The sequence below is a fragment of the Lissotriton vulgaris genome, chromosome 1_1 (genome assembly GCF_964263255.1).
Source record: "Lissotriton vulgaris chromosome 1_1, aLisVul1.2, whole genome shotgun sequence".
NCBI classification, from domain to species: Eukaryota; Metazoa; Chordata; class Amphibia; order Caudata; family Salamandridae; genus Lissotriton; species Lissotriton vulgaris.
The window spans coordinates 1,838,848,682-1,838,873,236 of NC_141685.1; positions in this window are offsets into that span (position 1 = coordinate 1,838,848,682).

Sequence of the window (24,555 nt, forward strand, 5' to 3'; positions counted from 1 at the left end):
CTGGGCTCTTTGCCTTGCACTGGCACACAAGCTGGACGAAATCACACCAGAAGCAGGAGAGCTTGTAATGTGGCAGTCTGCGCCCACCGTAAAATGTGCCAGGCATTGTGTGCGATATTTACCGCAACTTGTTCTACCAATCAGAGGGTAAGCTGTGAAGAAGTCACGTTGAATGACATTTGGCACAGACTGACCACTTGTAGTTTGGAGTAATCTATCCATAACAGAGTACCTCGGAAGCAAGTTCCTGTGTTCCATTTAGTAGCATAATGGTCGTTCGGTACTGGTCATCACCACGATTTGGCGCTGCCATGTCCTTTTGTCCAAATCAGGTGCCCCACTGTATTCACTTACCACACTGAACCAAGCAGTGCATATTGTACACTGAGTCTAGCAACACTCTCAGAAACGTCAGGCTGCTTCCACAAGTCACAATGACCTGCGCTGACTCACGATACATGTCACGCTGCACAAAGCACTCCTTACTCTGTACTGCAAGTATTAGCAGTATTGCCGCTTTCATCTGCAAGGCAAAGGGCACATAAATCAACTCGGCACTGCCTTCATCAAGTTATGTTGCCTTGCACTGGCACATAAACCATCTTTGCTGTCCGCTGTCTTGCACCAACTGTGCTGTGCTGCTCTGCATTGTTTCCCATTCCTGAGCTGCATTGCGCGTGGTGCCACTTATAAGCACTTTGCATTACAAATCCACTCCGCATGTATGCTGGCCCTAGTTACATTGCTGCCCACAAACCCTAATACTGCAAGGAGAGCGTTATACCACCACCCACAAGCCTGCATTCTGCCACACATTTTCTGCCCATGAAACAATTAGCACAACGCTGTCCAGCCTGTTGCATAAACAGGAATCACATGCATACCCGAAGGTTGTCATTGGAAAAGGGATACTTCTTCTTTTTGATGGATCATCCATCGTTTACGTTCTTTTATATCTAATGTATTAATTCTGCAAGTCTGGATGACAGGGGGAGAGAATGATGGTAGTTCAAGGGAGGGGCGGCATTTTTTAATTCTCGCCTAGGGCGGCAAAACACCTAGAAACAGCCCTGGATCCTGACACCGGAGGAAGGGAGTGGGGTTATGAGTTTCAAAGTGATTATGGCCAACTCCATGTTAACTATGGAAGGTGAAGCCCTCAGTGAGTTTGTCTCGTTAGTGTTAGCTTTAGTGTCACCAGTCATCTCCTCTCACCGTTGTCACTAAGTGAGAATATATCCCGAATCCCAGCAGTTGTCTGCAGCCAAGCGGAGAGACTTGGTAAGTATAAACAATTAACGCTGCAGTTCCTGCTAAGGTCGGAGTTAAAGTTTTAATATAATTGTTAGATATTTATTCAACAGGTCAATTAGGTTACAGCAGCCTAGATTTTTGAGTTGCTCTTGCACGAGTGTAATTTCCGAGTGTAAGATATTAATATGTTTCTCTGGTCTTAATTGCTGATTTCACTTGCAAGAAAGTATCACTGATAGTCGCCCAAATGTCCCTCATAAATACACGAAAATTATGAAAATGTCACACATTACAATCTGAAACCTTGGTTGCTATGAACCTCTCAAGGCCACCAGGAAGCACTTTTGTCCAAGGTTTCGCCATTCTTTAGGTTGCTGGTCCGACTCCTGAAGCGGCCATCACGGAGGCAGAGAGATTTCGGGAGGGTGGGGGCGCGGAAGCGGGGCGATCACCAGTGATCTGACGACCCATATAACACCGTCCGGCACCGGGCATCCAAACAACAGAGCAATGAGACACAGTGCGTGCGGTAAACTCCCTCTGCATTGGCTCTCCCAGCATCACGTTACAGCTCGACACAGAGAGCCCAGTTGGAAAGCCCTGGAACTCACCTGCTGCGGGCGGCAGTCGGCAGACAGGGGTGCTAATTAAATGATGGCCCTGGCAGCGGTCACGGTGCCTCTCTAGGATCACGGTAGTTACGCGCACTTTAAATTGTGAAAGCCTAGTGCGCATGCGGTGAATTAAGGTGCGCAGACACGGGGGCGGAGGAGACACCTACGTGAACGCGCTGCGCTGCTGCACACCGGCAGTCCCAATCCGGCACTGATAATTAAATGTAATTAAGGCTTACAATGGAGAAACAAAGAACTGAAATAATGTAATACCAGCACTGTTCCACGAGTCATCTGCATCGGTGGCTGACCACGCTCCACACGTCAATGGTTGTGCTTTTTGGTCAGGTTGGTGCAACTGCGGAAATGGCGCGAGACAGTGCAGTGGGAGCGCACGTCGCCGTGAGCGTGCACATCGGATCGCCGGAGAAGACACGCCGACCTCCGAGGCTGCCAACCTCCGAGGCTGCCTGCTGCCTACACTGACCCGCTGCAGAGGGAGAGGGACACACGGAAAGAGCCAGGTGAGTGGGTGGGGGGCAGAGAGGGAGGGTGTGCGTGTGTGTGCCAGCGTGTGTGTGTGTGTGTGTGCGTGCGTGATTGTGAGAGGCCGCTGCTGTGAATGTGGAGCAAAAGATGTGCACGGCTGGGGGGGAGGGGCCAGGGGGCGCGTCCACGAGGTGCAATCGGCACTCGTGCACCTGTCTAACTCCCTTGAGGAGCAACTTGATGACAATAGGTCGAGAGAGCCCGACCTAAAAAAGGATATGAATGTCTGACTGCTCTGAAGAATCATCACAAGGGCATTTGATCAGTTGCTTAATCCAGATATTCACAACAGGTGCAACAGATTTAGTCTAAAACCAGTCAGTAAAAACCTTTCAAAATCGCTCATTTTTAACTTAATGTATGGTTGCATGTGATCAGAAGTCATAATCATAATCAATTGATGTGCGACCACAGTTTTCTTTACCATTTCCGAGTTAATTTTAAGGTCGCACAGATGACTCATACATAGAAAATTCCTGCATATGTCACACACAGTTGTGGGATCGTCATAGTGTTCACTATGCCCTATTTTAATAAGGAACGTTCTTACATAGGTTAACCATGCTACCCTCCCAGCATTCTCTAGGCCCATAACCTCCTTTAAAATGGAGCGATTGAACACACATTCCTCAGTTGACCAAATCCTGTGCCACAAGAGTACCGGGGCAACCTTAATAATATCTTTTATGTACGGTACCCCTAACTCAGCGTGACTGACATAGGTTGGTACACTATACGGTACTACTAATAGGTATTTTAAGAAGTTATTCTCTACTACTTGTAGTGTTTTTAAATTTACATAACCCAATACCCCTGCACCATATGTAGCAACTGCCACGCAGGTAGCTCTGTACACCGTTAAAAGCTCCCTCATAGGTTTTTTGCCCATCATTCTACTGAATGTTTTCAAAGCTGTGATAGATTTAATGAACAGTAATCTCCTGAATCGTATTGCGTCATTCCAACGGCCTGTTTTATCAAACAATTCTCCAAGATACGGAAACGTGGGGTTCTGTTCAAGTAGTTTGGAGCCGACAAATATTGTTTTATCCTTTTTGTGCTTACCAGGGCCGTATGTCATACTAAAAAATGACATAAAAGCTGTAAAAGAGTTAACCACCGTTTGCATGGCCAACGGTGTCCTGGCCATTAAAACTGCATCGTCAGCGTATAGGAGCGCAGGGACAGACCTTCTCCCAAGAAGTGGCATGTCCCTGCATTCCTCCAACAAAGTTTTTTCAAGACCTTCAATATAAATTGTAAACAAAAACAGAGCGAGGACGCAGCCTTGCGGCACTCCTCTTGAAACGGTGAATCGATCAGTACATTCTCCGCTCATTCCATACCTAACCCGCGCTGTAGCCCCCATGTAGAGTTCCAGGAGAAAATTAATTATGCCTACCTCCACTCCTAGGTTCCGAAGGACCAACCATAGCTTAGAATGGGTGACACAGTCAAAAGCTGATGTTTAGTCAACGAATGTTAAAAACATTCGACCACCCTTTGCTTTAGTATACTTTTCTAGTAATAGATGCAAATGAAGACGTTGGTCAATGGTACCTAGCCCCTTCCTAAAACCATATTGAAGGTCGCTTATAACCGACCATTCATCAGCCCATAATTGCAGTCTATTTAAAATTACCCTGCCTAGGATTTTAATGGTAGAGTCCGAAAAAGGGCGATAGTAGTGGCAGCTCGATCTATCGCCCTTTTTAAAAATAGGAACTATTATTGACTCACACCATGAGGATAATAGCCCATGAGAACAGGATGCTTTAAAAAGTTGTGTAAGCAACGGGCCCCAAAGATCCATGTTGCTTTTATAAAAGTCAACTGGAACACCATTGGGACCTGGAGCTTTACCTCCGGCACTGTCTCTTATACTCATGTTTACTTCACTCAGTGTGATTACCAGTTCCAGCTTAACCATACTCTGTACTAACTCAGACCTCTCGGTGTCATCGTTAAGGCCTGGATCATAGTTGATTTTAACACTATAAAGTTTCGGAAATAGCTATCTCGACCATAGCCTTTGATTTATCAACAAAAAAGGGAGCGTTTGCCACTTTCCAAAAGGCAGCCGCATCCTTATTCTGCGATGCCTCACACGGTGCATCCCATTCTTCCTTTTTTATAGTGTCTTTCCTTAATTTAAGATTTTTATTGTACTCCTTTCTTAGCTTCTTTACGAGATTCGTGTCACGAATCTGAGCATTCAGAGCGAGCTTCAGCTTGGAACAAGTCTTAGTGCAGACTGTATCAAACCAGCTCGATTGCTTAACCTTGGGATTTTTTGTCTCTACCCATAGGGCATTTTTAATATTTTCAGCTATACTTTTAAATTTGGACACGATAACCGAATCATCAGTATTGTCCTCAAGACATGCTATAAAGTTAAAATTACATTTTTTTATCACCTTATTCAAAAGGTCTTCAGGTACTATTTTGTTCCATTTAAGGGTATAACCGTTCTGCCGAATTAGAACTATGTCCCGAACTTCCTTACTTGGAGCACTTACTTTAGGGAGGTCTTTACCTAGTTGTGCAATCTCCAGACTTTGAGGAAAAGGATCGCTCAAGGGATTATCAAGAGTTTTAAATTCTAGCACCTTCCCACCATGTCACGTTGATATCAATACAAAATCTATGGTGGAAATTGCACCTCTGCCGTTAAACGTCGGACGGGTCCTCGCTCTTGCCAATTCTATTTGCGAAGTCCAATTCACAGGAAAAAATTATCTAATTTAAATGATTCCCGCAGGCGGTGTGCTCAAAATGGGTTAAGCTAGTCACCTTATCTAGCATTAAGCCACAAGTCCCCTTTTCCCCATATTTACATAGGGAGCAATTGAAATCCCCTCCCCAGATTACGCAAACTGATTTTATCCTCGCTTCCATCTGGCTTATCTTGCTTTTGTATCTATCCGCCCATTTGTGTAATCCCCCACAGATACACTGTAAGGGAGCTATTCAGGGAACAAAACCCAAACAGCCGTAACTATTTTTGTGGCTATGTTGTCATCAGTGATGTTATTTGAGATGTCATCAGTGAAGTCATCAGTGATGTCACTTACCATGTCCTTATTGATGTAATATGTGACATCATCAGCAGCGCATTGCAGGCGCACAAGCTATAGTTAGCACAAATAACTATAACGGAGGAATTTCTATAGTTTTGTACGAGTGAAATGTCCAGCTAACTAACACTCATGTCCTATTGCTTTTTCTGTGAATTTCAAAAGTTTTTTAAATTTTAATTCCTAACTATAACATCTCTGAAACGTATGGTTTTTTCAGTGAATTTCAAAGGTTTTTTAAAATGCTCATTTTAAACGATAACGTCTCTGAAACCTACGTTTTTTTCAGTGAATTTCAAATGTTTTTTAAAAGCTAATTTTTAAGTCCAATAGTAGTTATACTTATTTTTTTGTACTGAATTTTTACAGTTTTTCAACTTTTTATTGATAAATATTTTATTTATTAAACATCATTATATACTTTTGTGAAAATTGCAAAAAAATAAAAATAAAAATAAAATATTTTTAATCATTTTATTTTGTATTTTAATATATTGATATCATTTTCTTTTAAAAAATGTGTTTCACATTTTTGGGGGGAGTTGCGCACCCAAAGCGTACCTACAGCAGCGGGCCAGCGTATTGTAGCTGCCATTTTGAAAAAGTTGTAAAGGATCAGCGTATGGTGAGCGACGGGTGCCTGTTTTTTTCAATTACGTCATATACGTACAATGTGACGTGGTGTGCGCGACCGGTATGCGACCGGTCCGCGACTCCTGCTCCCGCACATTCGTGACACATGTGTTATTATGGTACGCAACGCTTGCTTCGTGGCGGGCCCCACGTGACGTCATATACATGCTGGGGCGCGCTGGGTACGTGACTCCCGTGAAATTTTTTATGTTTTAAAATGATATGTACGTGTCCTTGTAGAGAGGTGTGGCTCACTGGTTAGAGGCGGCAGACCCGAGTGCAGAGAACGGCCCGGGACCAGGGTTCGATTCCCGACGCGGCAGGGTCTTGGACCAGGATCAGCGGACTGATAATTCTCGCATCGGTGCCCACTCCGACCGGGGAGCACACTCGGCAACTCTGGGCATTAGCTTGCCTCATCTCTACAACGGCCCCCACAGACGCCAGGGATGCCTGGTTTCACCCTGGAGATACCCAAAAAGGGACCATCTCACAGGGAAAGCCAGGACGGGTTCCCCAGCAGTCTACAGCGCCGGGACACTCGGGTAGAGTAACTGTGCGCTATACAAGTATCCCACATTTACATTTACTTAATGTACATATTAGGGCAAAAGATTTTCTAAGGTATTCATAAAAATAATCTTTTTTTCTTGTAATAAACTTATATTATTTTTAAATATATTTTTGCGAAGTCGCGTTGGGCGCGCTTCATAAGCGCATGGTGCGCGGATCCCATGTGACCCAAAAATAAATTTGATTGGTTCATAACATTTCCAACTGTAACTATTGAAGGACCCCACCCATTTTAATAATTCTGTTTGGAGCAGTTGATGAGAGACTTCTCTTCTTCTTTCAGAGCTGGTTTTGGAATTTTTTGGGTGTTTTAAAAAAATTGCATTGGAGAAATGGCATCTGGTTCGCAAGCTCCTCATCATTCTTCAGATGAAGATATCTTAGAGGAAGATCCACCCAAGCAGAGGCCTGAATCAGTGGTATGGAAATTTTTCACCTTTCCTGCCGGAGAAAAATAGGTCAACGCAAGAAAAGTCACACGCTTGCTCTGTGAGAGGGTCCTGTCGTGAGGCAGTGACAAGAAATACTCCTGTGGAACAGCGAGTATGTATAAACATCTGCGGACTATTCACCAGAAGAAACTGGCAGAGAAGAAATGAGGTGTGCAGCAAAAAATCCACCACCAGGCATTGCTAGTACCTCCGGAGCGTCCACTTCAGCACCACCAGTAGAAATTCACCCAGAATTTGCTTTTCGGCAGCAGCACTGCACTAATTGCAAAACCATCATCAGTTATGGTGAACAGTCAGTGGAATCTGTTTGTGCAGCTCAGGAAGGGACTACTTCCTGTAAAAAAACGATCACTAAAGGCCTTTTCCTCCTTCAATGTGTGCTGTGGAATGCAGCATGTATTGAAAGAGGAAAAAACGAGGAGAAATGAAAACTTTTCTCCTTGTTGTGCCTCGCTACACCACCTCTAGGGTGGCCCACTTAGTCATTCTGCAAGTGCATACACAGTGAATGGGTTCCTAGAGTGCTTGTAGTTGACAGCAAGATAAGTTTATAAGCCCTTATACTTCAGCAGAGTGATTAGATAAGGACATGCTTCTGTCAGGATGATTGTGGGAGTGGACATAGACTCACAGTGTGATTCCAGACAAGCATGACTATTACCTGGACTTTTGCTGGACTGACTCAGTAGTCTGCAAAGGGTTAGGCAACCGCATACATTGTGCACATTTGACTGTACCACTGCTTGTCTCAATGCCTGAATCATTCTGCAAGTGCATAGACATTAACTGGGTTCCTAGAGTGCTATTTGTTGACAGCAGGATACGTTTATAAGTGCGTATCTTTCAGCAAAGTGATTAGATTAGGACATGCTTCTGTCAGGATGACTGTAGGAGTGGACACAGACTCAAAGTGTGATTCCAGACAAGAATGACTATTACCTGGACCTTTGCAGGACTGACTCAATAGTCTGCAAGGGGTTAAGGGACCGCATACATTGAGCACATTTGACTGTACCACTGCTTGTCTCAATGGCTGAGTCATTCTGCAAGTGCATAGACAGTGAATAGGTTCCTAGAGTGCTAGTAGTTGACAGCAGGATACGTTTGTGAGGACTTATGTTTCAGTAGAGGGATTAGATAAGGACATACTTCTGTCAGTATGATTGTAGGAGTGGACACAGACTCACAGTGTGATTCCAGACAAGCATGACTATTACCTGGACTTTTGCAGGACTGACTCAGTAATCTGCAAGGGCTTAAGGGACCACATATATTGTGCACATTTGACTGTACCACTGCTTGTCTCAATGCTTGAGTCATTCTGCAAGTTCATAGATAGTAACTGAGTTCCTAGAGTGCTAGTAGTTGACAGCAGGATAAGATTATAAGCACTTATGTTTCAGCAGAGTGTAGATAATGATATGTTTCTGTCAGGATTATTGTAGGCATTGACAGAGCTGCTTTAGAGCCATGGAACAAGTCAGCAGAGCTGCTGTAAAGCCAGAGAAACCAGGTCAGTAGAGTTGCTTTAGAGCCAGAGAACCAGGTCAGCAGAGCCGTTGTAGAGCCAGAGAAAACAGGTCAGCAGAGCTGCTTTAGAGGGAGAAAACCAGGTTAGCAGAACTGCTTTAGAGCCAGAGAACCAGGTCAGCAGAGCTCTTTGGAGGGAGAAAACCAGGTCAGCAGAGCTACTTTGGACCCAGAGAACCAGGTTAGCAGAGCTGCTCTAGAGCCAGAGAACCAGGTCAGTAGAGCAGCTTTAGAGCCTGAGAACCAGGACAGCTGAGTTGATCTTGAGGCAGAGAACCAGGTCAGCAGAGCTGCTTTAACAGGCGGAGAATCAGGTCAGCAGAGCGGCTCTAGAGCTTGAGAAACCAGGTCAGCAGAGCTGCTTAAGAGTGAGAGAACCAGGTCAGCAGAGCTGCTTTAGAGCCAGAGAACCAGGTCAGCAGCGCTGCTCTAGAGCCACAGAACCAGGTCAGCAGAGCTGCTTTAGAGCCATAGATCCAGATTAGCAGAGCTGCTCTTGAGGCAGAGAACCAGGTCATCAGAGCAGCTCTAGAGCCAGAGAACCAGGTCAGCAGAACTGCTTTAGAGCCATGGAACTGGGTCAGCGAAGCTGCTTTGGAGCCACAGAACCAGGTCAGTAGTTCTGTTGTAGAGCCAGAGAATCAGGTCAGCAGAGCTACTCTAGAGCTCAAGAACTAGGCCAGCAGAGCTGCTATAGAGCAAGGGAACCAGGTCAGCAGAGCTGCTGTAGAGCCTGATAAACCAAGTCAGCATAGCTGCTTTAGAGGGGGAGAACCAGGTAAGTAGAGCTGCTTTAGAGCCAGAGAACCAGACCAGCAGAGCTGCTTTAGAGCCAGAGAACCAGGTCAGCAGAGCTGATTTAGAGCCAGAGAACCAGGCCAGAAGAGCTGCTCTAGAGCCAGAGAACCAAGTCAGCAGAGCTGTTCTAGAGCCTAAGAACCAGGTCAGCAGAACTGCTTTGGAGCCAGAGAACCAGATCAGCAGAGCTGCTGTAGAGGGAGAGAACCACGTCAGCAGAGCTGCTTTGGGTCCAAAAATCCAGGTCAGCAGATCTGCTCTAGAGCCAGAGAAACCAGGTCAGCAGAGCTGCTCTAGCTGATACTGACTGACTGACACTGACTAACTGACACTGACTGATTGACACTGACTGACACTGATTGACTGACACTGACTGACTGACACTGATTGACTGACACTGATTGACTGATACTGACTGACACCGACAGACACTGATTCACTGACACTGACTGACTGACTTACACTGACTGACACTGATTGACTGACACTGACTGACTGACACTGACTGACACTGATTGACTGACACTGACTGACAATGATTGACTGACACTGACTGACTGACTGACACTGACTGACTGACACTAACTGACACTGGCTGACTGAGACTGACTGACTACTCTCTACTACTCTCTCTCTACTACTCACTCTCTACTACTCACTCTCTACTACTCCCTACTACTCACTATCTACTACTACTCTCTACTACTCACTCTCTACTACTCACTCTCTATAACTCTCTGCTATGCACTCTCTTCTACTAACTCTCTACTACTCTCTTTCTAATACTCACCCTCTACTACTCACTCGCTACTACTCTCTCTCTACTACTCAATCAATCAATCAATCAGTCATCATATTTATATAGCGCACTACTTACCCAGAGGGTCTCAAGGTGCTGGGGGGGGGGGGATCTGCTACTGCTCGAACAACCAGGTCTTGAGTTGCTTCCTGAAGGCGAGGTGGTCCTGGGTCAGGCGGAGGTGGGTGGGGAGGGAGTTCCTACTCTCTACCACTCACTCTCTACTACTCTACTACTCACTCTCTACTACTCTATTTCTGCTACTCAATCTACTACTCTCTACTACTCACTCTCTACTACTCTCTCTCTACTACTCACTTCCTACTATTCACTCTCTGCTACTCACTCTCTACTACTTGCTCTCTACTACTTTCTACTACTCACTCTTCACTACTCACTCTCTACTACTCACTCTCTACTACTCACTCTACTACTCTCTACTCACTCTCTACTTTCTACTTCTCTACTTCTCACTCTCTACTACTCTCTCTCTACTACTCAATCTACTACTCTCTACTACTCACTCTCTACTACTCTCTCTCTACTACTGACTCCCTACTATTCACTCTCTGCTACTCACTCTCTACTACTTGCTCTCTACTACTTTCTACTACTCACTCTCCACTAAACACTCTCTACTACTCGCTCTCAACTATTCTCTACTACTCACTCTGTACTACTAACTCTCTTCTTCTCTACTACTCTCTACTACTATCTCTACTACTCACTCTCTACTACTTTCTACTACTCACTTACCTACTCTCTACCACTCACTCTCTACTACTGTACTACTCTCTACTACTCTTTCCCTACTACTCACTCTCTACTACTCACTCTACCACTCTATATTATGCGATCTCTACTACTCTCTCTCTACTGCTCACTCTTGATTACTTTCTACTACTCACTCTCTACTACTCGCCCTCTACTACTCTCTACTACTCACTCTACTACTCACTCCCTACTACTCTACTACTCTCTCTTCTACTCACTCTCTACTACTCTCTCTCGACTACTCACTCCCTACTATTCACTCTCTACTACTCACTCCCTACTACTTGCTCTCTACTACTCTCTACTACTCAGTCTCCACTACTCACTCTCTACTACTCGCTCTCAACTATTCTCTGCTACTCACTCTGTACTACTCACTCTCTTCTTCTCTACTACTCTCTACTACTATCTCTACTACTCACTCTCTACTACTGTCTACTACTCACTCTACTACTCTCTACCACTCACTCTCTACTACTGTACTACTCACCCTCTACTACTCTATACTACTCACTCTCCACTACTCACTCTCTACTACTCGGTCTCTACTACTCTCTACTACTCATTCTACTACTCACTCCCTACTGCTCTACTACTCTCTAATACTCTCTCTACTACTCACTCTCAACTACTCTCTCTCGACTACTCACTCCCTACTATTCACTCTCTACTACTCACTCCCTACTACTTGCTCTCTACTACTCTCTCTCCACTACTCACTCTCTACTACTCGCTCTCAACTATTCTCTGCTACTCACTCTGTATTACTCACTCTCTTCTTCTCTACTACTCTCTACTACTATCTCTACTACTCACTGTCTACTACTCTCTACTACTCTCTACCACTCACTCTCTACTACTGTACTACTCACTCTCTTCTACTCTCTACTACTCTCTCCCTACTACTCACTCTCTACTACTCACTCTACTACTCTCTATTATGCACTCTCTCCTACTCTCTCTCTACTACTCACTCCCTACCACTCTACTACTCACTCCCTACTACTCTACTACTCTCTCTACTACTCACTCTCCACTACTCTCTCTACTACCCACTCCCTACTATTCACTCTGTACTACTCACTCCTTACTACTTGCTCTCTACTACTCTCTACTACTCAGTCTCCACTACTCACTCTCTACTACTCGCTCTCAACTATTCTCTACTACTCACTCTCTACTACTTTCTACTACTCATTCTACTACTCTCGACCACTCACTCCCTACTACTGTACTACTCACCCTCTACTACTCTATACTACTCACTCTCCACTACTCACTCTCTACTACTCGCTCTCTACTAATCTCTACTACTCACTCTACTACTCATTCCCTACTGCTCTACTACTCTCTACTACTCTCTCTACTACTCACTCTCTACTACTCTCTCTCTACTACTCACTCCCTCACTCCCTCGTACTTGCTCTCTACTACTCTCTACTACACACTCTCCACTACTCACTCTCTACTACTCGCTCTCAACTATTCTCTGCTACTCACTCTGTACTACTCACTCTCTTCTTCTCTACTACTCTCTATTACTATCTCTACTACTCACTCTCTATTACTTTCTACTATTCACTCTACTACTCTCTACTACTCTCTACCACTCACTCTTTACTACTGTACTATTCACTCTCTACTACTCTCTACTACTCTCACTGTACTACTCACTCTCTACTACTCACTCTACTACTCTCTACTACTCACTCTCTACTACTCTCTCTACTACTCAGTCTTGACTACTCTCGACTACTCATTCTCTACTACTCACTCTCTACTACTCACTCTCTACTACAACTATTCTCTGCTACTCACTCTGTATTACTCACTCTCTTCTTCTCTACTACTCTCTACTACTATCTCTACTACTCACTCTCTACTACTCTCTTCTACTCTCTACCACTCACTCTCTACTACTGTACTACTCACTCTCTTCTACTCTCTACTACTCTCTCCCTACTACTTACTCTCTACTACTCACTCTACTACTCTCTATTATGCACTCTCTCCTACTCTCTCTCTACTACTCACTCTTGATTACTTTCTACTACTCACTCTCTACTACTCGCCCTCTACTACTCTCTACTACTCACTCTACTACTCACTCCCTACTACTCTCTCTCTACTACCCACACCCTACTATTCACTCTTTACTACTCACTCCCTACTACTTGCTCTCTACTACTCTCTACTACTCAGTCTCCACTACTCACTCTCTACTACTCGCTCTCAACTATTCTCTACTACTCACTCTCTACTACTTTCTACTACTCATTCTACTACTCTCGACCACTCACTCCCTACTACTGTACTACTCACCCTCTACTACTCTATACTACTCACTCTCCACTACTCACTCTCTACTACTCGCTCTCTACTACTCTCTACTAATCACTCTACTACTCATTCCCTACTGCTCTACTACTCTCTACTACTCTCTCTACTACTCATTCTCTACTACTCTCTCTCTACTACTCACTCCCTACTATTCACTCTCTACTACTCACTCCCTACTACTTGCTCTCTACTACTCTCTACTACTCACTCTCCACTACTCACTCTCTACTACTCGCTCTCAACTATTCTCTGCTACTCACTCTGTACTACTCACTCTCTTCTTCTCTACTACTCTCTACTACTATCTCTACTACTCACTCTCTATTACTTTCTACTATTCACTCTACTGCTCTCTACTACTCTCTACCACTCACTCTCTACTACTGTACTATTCACTCTCTACTACTCTCTACTACTCTCACTCTACTACTCACTCTCTACTACTCACTCTACTACTCTCTACTACTCACTCTCTACTACTCACTCTCTACTACTCACTCTACTACTCATTCTCTACTACTCTCTACTACTTTCTCTACTACTCACTCTGTACTACTTGCTCTCTACTACTCTCTACTACTCATTCTCCACTACTCACTCTCTAATACTTGTTCTCTACTACTAGCTCTCAACTACTCTCTACTATTCTCTACTACTTACTCCCTACTACTCACTCTCTACTACTCTCTTTACTACTCCCTCACTCCTACTCTCTCTACTACTCTCTACTACTCACTCTCTACTACACACTATCTACTATATGCTCTTTATTAATAGCTCTCTACTACTCACTCTACTACTCTCTACTACTCACTCTCTACTACTCGCTCTCTACTACTCACTCTTGATTACTCTCTACTACTCACTCTATACTACTCACTCTCTACTTCTCGCTCTCTACTACTCTATACTAGTCACTCTCCACTACTCACTCTCTACTACTCGCTCTCTACTACTCTCTACTACTCACTCTACTACTCATTCTCTTCTTCTCTACTACTCTCTACTACTATCTCTTCTACTCACTCTCTACAACTTTCTACTACTCACTCTCTACTGCACTCTACTACTCTTTCTCCACTACTCACTCTCTACTACTCACTCTTTACTACTCTCTCTCTACTACTCACTCTTGACTAGTCTCTACTACTCACTCTCTACTACTCGCTCTCTACTACTTGCTCTCTACTACGCTATACTACTCACTCTCCACTAATCACTCTCTATTACTCACTCTCTACTACTCTCCACTACTCACTCTACTACTCACTCTCTACTACTCTACTACTCTCTACTACTCACTCTCTATCACTCTCTCTACTACTCAGTCTCTACTACTCGCTACTACTCACTCTCTACTACTCGCTCTCTACTACTCTCTACTACTCACTCTATACTACTCACTCTCTACTATTTGCTATTTACTACTAGTTCTCTACTACTCTCTACTATTCTTGACTACTTACTCCCTACTACTCACTCTCTACTACTCTCTCTACTACTCACTCACTGCTACTCTCTTTACTACTCGCTCTTTACTACTCTCTACTACTCACTCTCTACTACTTGCTCTTTATTAATAGCTCTCTACTACTCTCTACTACTACCTACTACTCACTCTCTACTACTCCACTACTCTCTACTACTCACTTTCTACTACTCACTCTCTACAACTCTACTACTCTCTACTACTCTCTCTGTACTACTCACTCTCTACTACTCACTCACTGCTACTCTCTTTACTACTCGCTCTTTACTACTCTCTACTACCCACTCTCTACTACACACTCTCTACTACTTGCTCTTTATTAATAGCTCTCTTCTACTCTCTACTACTACCTACTACTCACTCTCTACTACTCCACTACTCTCTACTACTCACTTTCTACTACTCACTCTCTACAACTCTACTACTCTCTACTACTCTCGCTGTACTACTCACTCTCTACTACTCACTCACTGCTACTCTCTTTACTACTCGCTCTTTACTACTCTCTACTACTCACTCTCTACTACACACTCTCTACTACTTGCTCTATATTATTAGCTCTCTACTGCTCTCTACTACTACCTACTACTCACTCTCTACTACTCCACTACTCTCTACTACTCACTTTCTACTACTCACTCTCTACTACTCTACTACTCTCTACTACTATCTCTGTACTACTCACTCTCTACTACTCACTCTCTACTTCTCTCTACTACTTACTCTCTACTACTCTCTACAACTCACTCTCCACTACTCTCTCTCTACTACTCACTCTCTAATACTCTCTACTACTCACTCTCTACTACTCTCTCTCTATTACTTACTCTCTGCTACTCACTCTACTACTCACTCTACTACTCACTCTCTACTACTCACTCTCTTCTACTCTCTACTACTCACTCTCTACTACTACCTCTCTACTACTCTCTACTACTCACTCTAGTACTCACTCTCTAGTACTCTCAAATGCACTCTCGCTGCTACTCATTCTCTACTACTCATTCTCTACTACTCTCTACCACTCACTCTCTACTATTCTCTACTACTCTCTCTTTACTACTCTCTACTACTCACTCTACTACTCACTCCCTACTATCTACTACTCTCTACTACTCACTCTCCACTGCTCATTCTCTACTTCTCTTTACTACTCACTCTTTACTACTCACTCTCTGATATTCTCTCTACTACTCTCTACTACTCACTCTCCACTCTCTATTACTCACTCTCTACTCTCTACCTCTCTCTACCTCTCTCTCTACTACTCTCTACTTCTCTACCTCTCTACCTCTACACCTCTACCTCTACACCTCTAGCCTCTCTACCTCTCTCTACACGCACACATATGCACAAATATAAATGCATATATATAATTTATGTTTATGTAAATATATATTACATACATATATAAACATATATATAATCTACATATGTATATAATTACAAATATAAATGCATGCATACATATACATATACATATATGCATGTGTTCCATACTTTTGTCATAAGTAAGACTTTTAGCGCTCTAGTTGTTCTTCAGAACACTCTGGGACATTCTGTCTTTGTATTTGGGCTATACTTGGGCTACATCTGGGTGATATCTGTGCTACTTTTGGGCTCTTTTGTTTCTGGTGGCCATCTTGGAAGACTTATTTGTTATGAAGTTTCCTAATTTCCTCATTTACTACAGTCTTTTCAGTAGGAAATACTTTCAGTGTTTTACACTCTAGTTGCTCATTAGATCAATGTAGTGAAGCTACTGCTCACCAGGGAAGTCTGCTGCTGGTATTGAAAGTACATGTTTCAGACTGCATGTCAGAATCTTTTTTTAATAAAATAGAAGAGGATTTGAGAAGTCATTCAAAATATGCCCCATTTTTTCTTTCTGCAGCACTAATCATACTTTCAATGGCAATATGAACCACCTCATTTTGTTCCTTTTTAAATTAAATGTTTTAAGAGTGACCACTTTATTCTAATCAAGATGGCTTCAGCTGTGCTATAGTTTTGTCATAAATAAGGCTGTTAGCACTCTAGTTGTTTTGTAGAACACTCTGGGAAGCTGCAGTAGAACACAAAGGAATCAATTGACCCTCTCTGCCCTTGTTGGAGGTACATGTTTTACTGAGAATGTCAGACTTCATCCTCACATGACTGAGAAAGATAATGTGAATTTGCAGAAAATATGCTCTCAGTTTGGCTTATAGATCACCTTCCAAACCTGTGTGGGAAAAGCATGAGAAAATAGTTTTCTCTCAAACATGATTCATGATATCCCAGCAGAAGGCTTTTTCACTTGGTAAAATCACCTTAGAACACACCACAAATCCTAAAATGACTATGGTACCATCAACAAATGATTTATAATGTAACTAAATTCTTATAACATTCTCCTAACTACAATGCTTTTTAATGAGGTGCTATCATGTAAATTGGTCCCATGATGGAAGCCAACACTTCTTGGAGTAATTTGGTGTAATTCCGTTCAGCAGTTCGGGCTGTAGCTGCGACTAAAGGTTCCTATGGAAAGTTGCATGGGGAAAAATGTTTTGGGACCCCCTTTTTCCTCGGCCCTCGCTTGACAAATCACCTTTGACTTTCAGGATAGGAGCGGACCGGAGCGCCCCACCAGTTTTGAACATATTGCGAAGATTCGTCAACCGGTGCCAAAGTTATTCCAAATAGAACGTTGTGGATTTCTTATAGAAAATAGGTCCTAACTATAACTACCTACTGGCGACCGCTAGTAGGTAATACATATATATATATATATATATATATATATATATATATATATATATATATATATATATATATATATATATATATATATATATATATATATATATATATATATATATATATATATATATATGTACCTTTTCACGTTTGTCCCAAGACAAGCACACTCCTCACCAGGACCATAGTGAAAGCTCAGCAAGGCAAAGGAAAGTCCGTTTCATCATAGTATTACTCTGCCCAACGCGTTTCAAAATATTCATTCCTTGTTCACAGGCAACAGCAAAGCAAAAACTCTTACGAGAGACTGTGACTGCTTCCGCTTTTAACTTCTTTTTAATCATACTCAGGTGAGTGTTGATATCACAATGCATGCTGGTAAACACAGTCTATATTGCACCAATAGCTTGCAGTGCTGCTAAAATGTCATAAAAATATAAACGTTCAAAACCCTTGATAAGGTCTGAGAAACAGAGCTCTTCTGTCCTGCCAAATACGAGCGTCTTGGTGTTCCGCAAGGCTTTCCTCACAGAGCCGCAGACCCGCCTTTGATAACTGGCAGTGGTGCGCTTAACGGCTGGACCCACCGTAATATGTACCTTTTCACGTTTGTCCCAAGACAAGCACACTCCTCACCAGGACCATAGTGAAAGCTCAGCAAGGCAAAGGAAAGTCCGTTTCATCATAGTATTACTCTGCCCAACGCGTTTCAAAATATTCATTTCTTGTTCACAGGCAACAGCAAAGCAAAAACTCTTACGAGAGACTGTGACTGCTTCCGCTTTTAACTTCTTTTTAATCATACTCAGGTGAGTGTTGATATCACAATGCATGCTGGTAAACACAGTCTATATTGCACCAATAGCTTGCAGTGCTGCTAAAATGTCATAAAAATATAAACGTTCAAAACCCTTGATAAGGTCTGAGAAACAGAGCTCTTCTGTCCTGCCAAATACGAGCGTCTTGGTGTTCCGCAAGGCTTTCCTCACAGAGCCGCAGACCCGCCTTTGATAACTTGCAGTGGTGCGCTTAACGGCTGGACCCACCGTAATATGTACCTTTTCACGTTTGTCCCAAGACAAGCACACTCCTCACCAGGACCATAGTGAAAGCTCAGCAAGGCAAAGGAAAGTCCGTTTCATCATAGTATTACTCTGCCCAACGCGTTTCAAAATATTCATTCCTTGTTCACAGGCAACAGCAAAGCAAAAACTCTTACGAGAGACTGTGACTGCTTCCGCTTTTAGCTTCTTTTTAATCATACTCAGGTGAGTGTTGATATCACAATGCCTGCTGGTAAACACAGTCTATATTGCACCAATAGCTTGCAGTGCTGCTAAAATGTCATAAAAATATAAACGTTCAAAACACTTGATAAGGTCTGAGAAACAGAGCTCTTCTGTCCTGCCAAATACGAGCGTCTTGGTGTTCCGCAAGGCTTTCCTCACAGAGCCGCAGGCCCGCCTTTGATAACTGGCAGTGGTGCGCTTAACGGCTGGACCCACCGTAATATGCACCTTTTCACGTTTGTCCCAAGACAAGCACACTCCTCACCAGGACCATAGTGAAAGCTCAGCAAGGCAAAGGAAAGTCCGTTTCATCATAGTATTACTCTGCCCAACGCGTTTCAAAATATTCATTCCTTGTTCACAGGCAACAGCAAAGCAAAAACTCTTACGAGAGACTGTGACTGCTTCCGCTTTTAACTTCTTTTTAATCATACTCAGGTGAGTGTTGATATCACAATGCATGCTGGTAAACACAGTCTATATTGCACCAATAGCTTGCAGTGCTGCTAAAATGTCATAAAAATATAAACGTTCAAATCAGCAGTGGATTGCGGGTGCGCGATATATAGTTATTGCAACTAACTATATATTCGAATTTCTATGGTTTTGTACGAGTAAATTAAGGTTTTGTAAATGCTAATTCCTAACTATATATGGTCTATAACCTATGGTTTTTTCAGTGAATTTCAATGGTTTTTTAATAGCAAATATGAAAAGCTGTAAAATGTCAAGTACGTGGTAAGTAAAAACATTTTCGTATTTATGCACGCTGATGATTCTTGGAAGAGGTTGACACAGATGACATCTTAAGGAACAAAGAAAGACAAATTAAGGATGAGGAAGTTGTCACTTTAGTGTTTTCATCAGCTAGCGATAGCAACAAACACATTGTAATGGAGATTAGAGAGGCTACGGATGGGTGAATAAATTTTGAAAAGAAATGGCGACTCCCCCCTTTAGCAGATTAGCTAAATCTTTGCGTAATTTGGGCATAAAAGTTATATTATTGGAAGTAGATGGTTATAGTTCTGGTTAATTTCCATTCAGAGTGTCCTACACAGCACCACTCTAGGTAAACACTACTTTATGTAAAACCTGGGACATAGCACTCATTGGAATGTTTGTGATCTTTCCTGTTAAGATGCATCATAAGTTATTTTAACCATTCCATATAAAGTCATGCATAAAAATGAATACACAGACACAAATAACATGTGTATCCAAAAACAAAATACAGATTTCGGCCTTATTTATTGCCTCTAGTTTTCAAAGGCAAATTTCTGTGGAAAACATGCACATTAAGGGTTGCCTTTCCTTAAACCTTTGTTTTTAAAAAAAATTGGAAGAAACAAAAAATCTTCCCTTCCATAAATAACCCAAGACTTTTTTTTGTTATGGCAAGGTAACGAAATAGAGAATAAACTATAGTTGGTCACCATGGTCCGGACGAAAATGAAAAATCAATGATACTAAGTACCTGTAAACACTGAGCAGACATGTGAATGTGACATTCTGATTATTGCTATGCCCGAATATGTATATAACTGCTCCAATCACTATGCTAATAAACAATCTTTTGTTCTGTTTTGTAAAGTAAAACTATTGTGAACGCAAGTATTATACATAGTAAGTGTTTAATATAGCATTTGTCAGTCATTGGTTAAGCAGCTAGGACATGTTCACTCTTGACACCCCAGGTGCTGTGTATGTTGCACTATAGTGCTGAATCGGGTACATTTTTCTATTTTTTTCTACAGCACCCTCAGTGCATGAACAACTATAGCAAGAGTAGAAAATATGATCATTGCCTTTTAGTCTAGACTTCATTTTATGTGTTTTGAGTGGGAGACACGCCGTCTTTCGCCATTTTATATGTTTTGAGTGGGAGACACGCCGTCTTTCGCCATTTTATGTATTTTGAGTGGGAGACACGCCGTCTTTCGGCGCAGCATTGTAGGATGGCCACACCAGTGCGGCAACTTGCTGGACACCACCTCGGTGCCATCCGGATCTCGGCACGTTGTGCTGCCTTCGGCCTATTCGCACATCGGTCCGCTACTGACGCCGCCTCATGGGCCAACGAGTTTTGTATGCTTTTTATAACCCAAAGCCGCATAACAGGTCATGTGACTTGTTTATAAAACTTTTCATTGGTTCATTTTACTTTTGGTTTCCTAATGATGGAAGGCTTGATCATATGACCTAAAAATAACACTTTTCATTGGATTAAAACATTTTTTTTCCCCAAACGATGAAAGACCCACCTTTTTTTTCTCACTCGGCAATCAAAAAAGGTTCCGTTAGATGACAACAGAGGGGACAGGCAACAAGAACCATCACTCAAAAAAGGGGAGGGCAAGTTCCTTCCTACCGGGTCACGTTGGGGCTCCACCGGAACTCATCGAATTGATAGTCTACAGTGTTTCTGCATGTTTCAGACTGAAGCTGGCGTCAGCATGAGAGCACCACCATCTCGTAGCTCCGTCGTGGCCATTCCGCAAGCAATCATGGCAGCCGCTCCCCACCGGAAGCCTGCGGGAGTCAGGGGACCCCAAGACTTTTATAGAATCTTCAAGGCTGAGGGGACGCTTTCGGGAATGGGGCCCATGCACTAGCAGACAAGCGTCTGGGTTCCAAGGTGTCCCAGGGCCATTTTAGTGGACCACGCCCAAATCCGAAGAGCCGGCCGCCATTTTAAGAGTCCTGTGGCAGCCGCCTATCGCTGCACCGCAAGAGTGGAAGCAACTCAACTACATGGTGACCGAGACACTGTAGCTGCAAGAGCGGGCGGTAAACAGCTGAATGGCGGAAGAGGCACAGTGTAGCAAAAGCGGGCGGAATGGCAACTGAAACGGTAAAGGGGCGCCCCACTACAGCAGACGAGCCACCACCTGGGGAGGCCCATTCACGCCGCCTTCCCCCACCCCGGGGCACCCCACGCCGTTTTTCGGAACAGCATTGTAGGATACCAAAACCAGTGCGGCAACTTACTGGATATGACCTGGGTGCCGTCCAGATCTCAGCGCGTTCTGCTGCCTTGGGACTATTCACACAACAGACCGCTACTGACGAGACACAGTGCAGCAAAAGCAGGCGGAAAACCGCTGAATGGCAAGTGAAACGCTAGAACAACTCTAGAATAACATCTGGAATAATTGTCGCTCAGAAGAACAACACACAAAACTCTGTAGTGTCTGAGGAAAGTAAAACAGAGAAGGTCACTGTAGTTTCAGACACACTTAACACTAATGACTTAACAAAGATATCGTCTATCTATGAAGCAGCAGTCATGTTCACAGAATTGACAAAGAAGTGTGCAGACACCAATGCTATTAAGAAACACAAGGAAATCCCTAACGCATCTGCATTCTCGGAAGAGGTTGACACAGATGACATCTTAAGGAACAAAGAAAGACAAATTAAGGATGAGGAAGTTGTCACTTTAGTTTTTTCAATAATGGAAAATATGCAGTCATTGGCTATGAAGGATGTCTAGTGAAGCAGAAAAAAGGCCATTTGATTAATCATCGAAAATTGAGTAATTGCGTAATTTGGGCATAAAAGTTATATTATTGGAAGTAGATGGTTATAGTTCTGGTTAATTTCCATTCAGAGTGTCCTACACAGCACCACTCTAGGTAAACACTACTTTATGTAAAACCTGGGACATAGCACTCATTGGAATGTTTGTGATCTTTCCTGTTAAGTTGCATCATAAGTTATTTTAACCACTCCATATAAAGTCATGCATAAAAATGAATACACAGACACAAATAACATAGTATCCAAAAACAAAATACAGATTTCGGCCTTATTTATTGCCTCTAGTTTCCAAAGGCAAATTTCTGTGGAAAACATGCACATTAAGGGTTGCCTTTCCTTAAACCTTTGTTTTTTTTTAAAAATTGGAAGAAACAAAAAGTCTTCCCTTCCATAAATAACCCAAGACTTTTATTTTGTTATGGCAAGGAAACGAAATAGAGAATAAACTATAGTTGGTCACCATGGGGTTTAAAAAAGGGATGGTTCTTCACCAGATTAGATATTTACCCAGACCCTCATTCTCCAATGTGATGAACTAGGCTAAAATTCTTCTGGTGCCTGCACCCTGTCACAGAATATCACCCCAAAACATGAAAGCGCCCAAACACCAGATTGAGTTGAACCCCACAGTAAGCCTTATTTCTTCAGGGCCTCAGAATTTCTTTTGCTTTGCTCATGGAAATTGAGGGATATAGGACAGATAAGGTGTCACCATTAAGAAAGGGTAGTATTTAAATTTGCATATCAATTATGTTTAACCTTTTAAAAATATGATATGCTAGTTTGAACTTATGCTTTACATTTGAAGCCGAATTCAACAGCTTAAGTAAGTAGGTTTTCGTAGTTGTAACTTTAAAGGGTGATGTAGCAAACTGTAAAGATTTTCTAAAACAGTGGAGCGTATTTAGTTTTTTAATGTACATCTTTATGAAACGATTACACAAATGAAACATTTGTGAGTTTTAAATTTCCAGAGAAGTATAATTTACCAATAGTTTTCTCTGTAGATGTTTTTCCATTAACAAACCCAGTTCCATCACCCGCCCAGGATATCACTACTGTTCCCCATGTCATAAAACCTTAGGATGTTCAATAACTGAAACAGCTAATATGGGTTTACTTACAGGGGACATCTTTTGTTCTGTTTTGTAAAGTAAAACTATTGTGAACGCAAGTATTATACATAGTAAGTGTTTAATATAGCATTTGTCAGTCATTGGTAAAGCAGCTAGGACCTGTTCACTCTTGACACCCCAGGTGCTGTGTATGTTGCACTATAGTGCTGCATCGGGAATACAGACAACCCTATTGATGTCGATTTTTCGTTATTGATTATTGTAAAGAAATGGCGACTCCCCCCTTTAGCAGATTAGCTAAATCTTTGCGTAATTTGGGCATAAAAGTTATATTATTGGAAGTAGATGGTTATAGTTCTGGTTAATTTCCATTCAGAATGTCCTACTCAGCACCACTCTAGATAAATATGCTGCCTTGGGACTATTCGCACAACAGACCGCTACTGACCATTGTTGCTTCTGTTTTAATAAAAAATGTTTTAAGGTGTTTACTGTTTTTGTTGCGATGTATATATTTATAAGTTATTAAAGTGTTATAATCCTACTACTTTGTTGGAGTGCTATATATTTTTAATGTGACACATAATTGTGAAGACTTTGATGTACAAAAAGGCATCCCTGGAATCTTCCGCTTCAGGCTCGGTCCCACACACCCTCACAGTGAGAATCCCCTCCCCAATCACAATACAGGATGGTTATCAGATTGTAGGAACGCGTGTAGTGTGACGGATCTCATCGGGTGGGGGCCTTGATCTACTGTAACTCCTTTGAAGAGGGGTGATTCTTTACAGTTGAGGCCATAAACTACATCCGCAGGGCTAGGTGATAGCCTGGGACCGGCCTGGACAATCGGACACAGAGGAAGAGGAGTGTCAGAGGGTGCGGTAGTGAATAGGGTGAAAGGGAGGTGTTGGACGGGCACAGGGTGTGATTCTCAGGGAAGAGCAGCGCAAATGGGGGGAGGTTTATGGCCCATGCATAAGACAGAGAGCGGGGGTGACCAGTGCGTGGGGGAGATGCTTG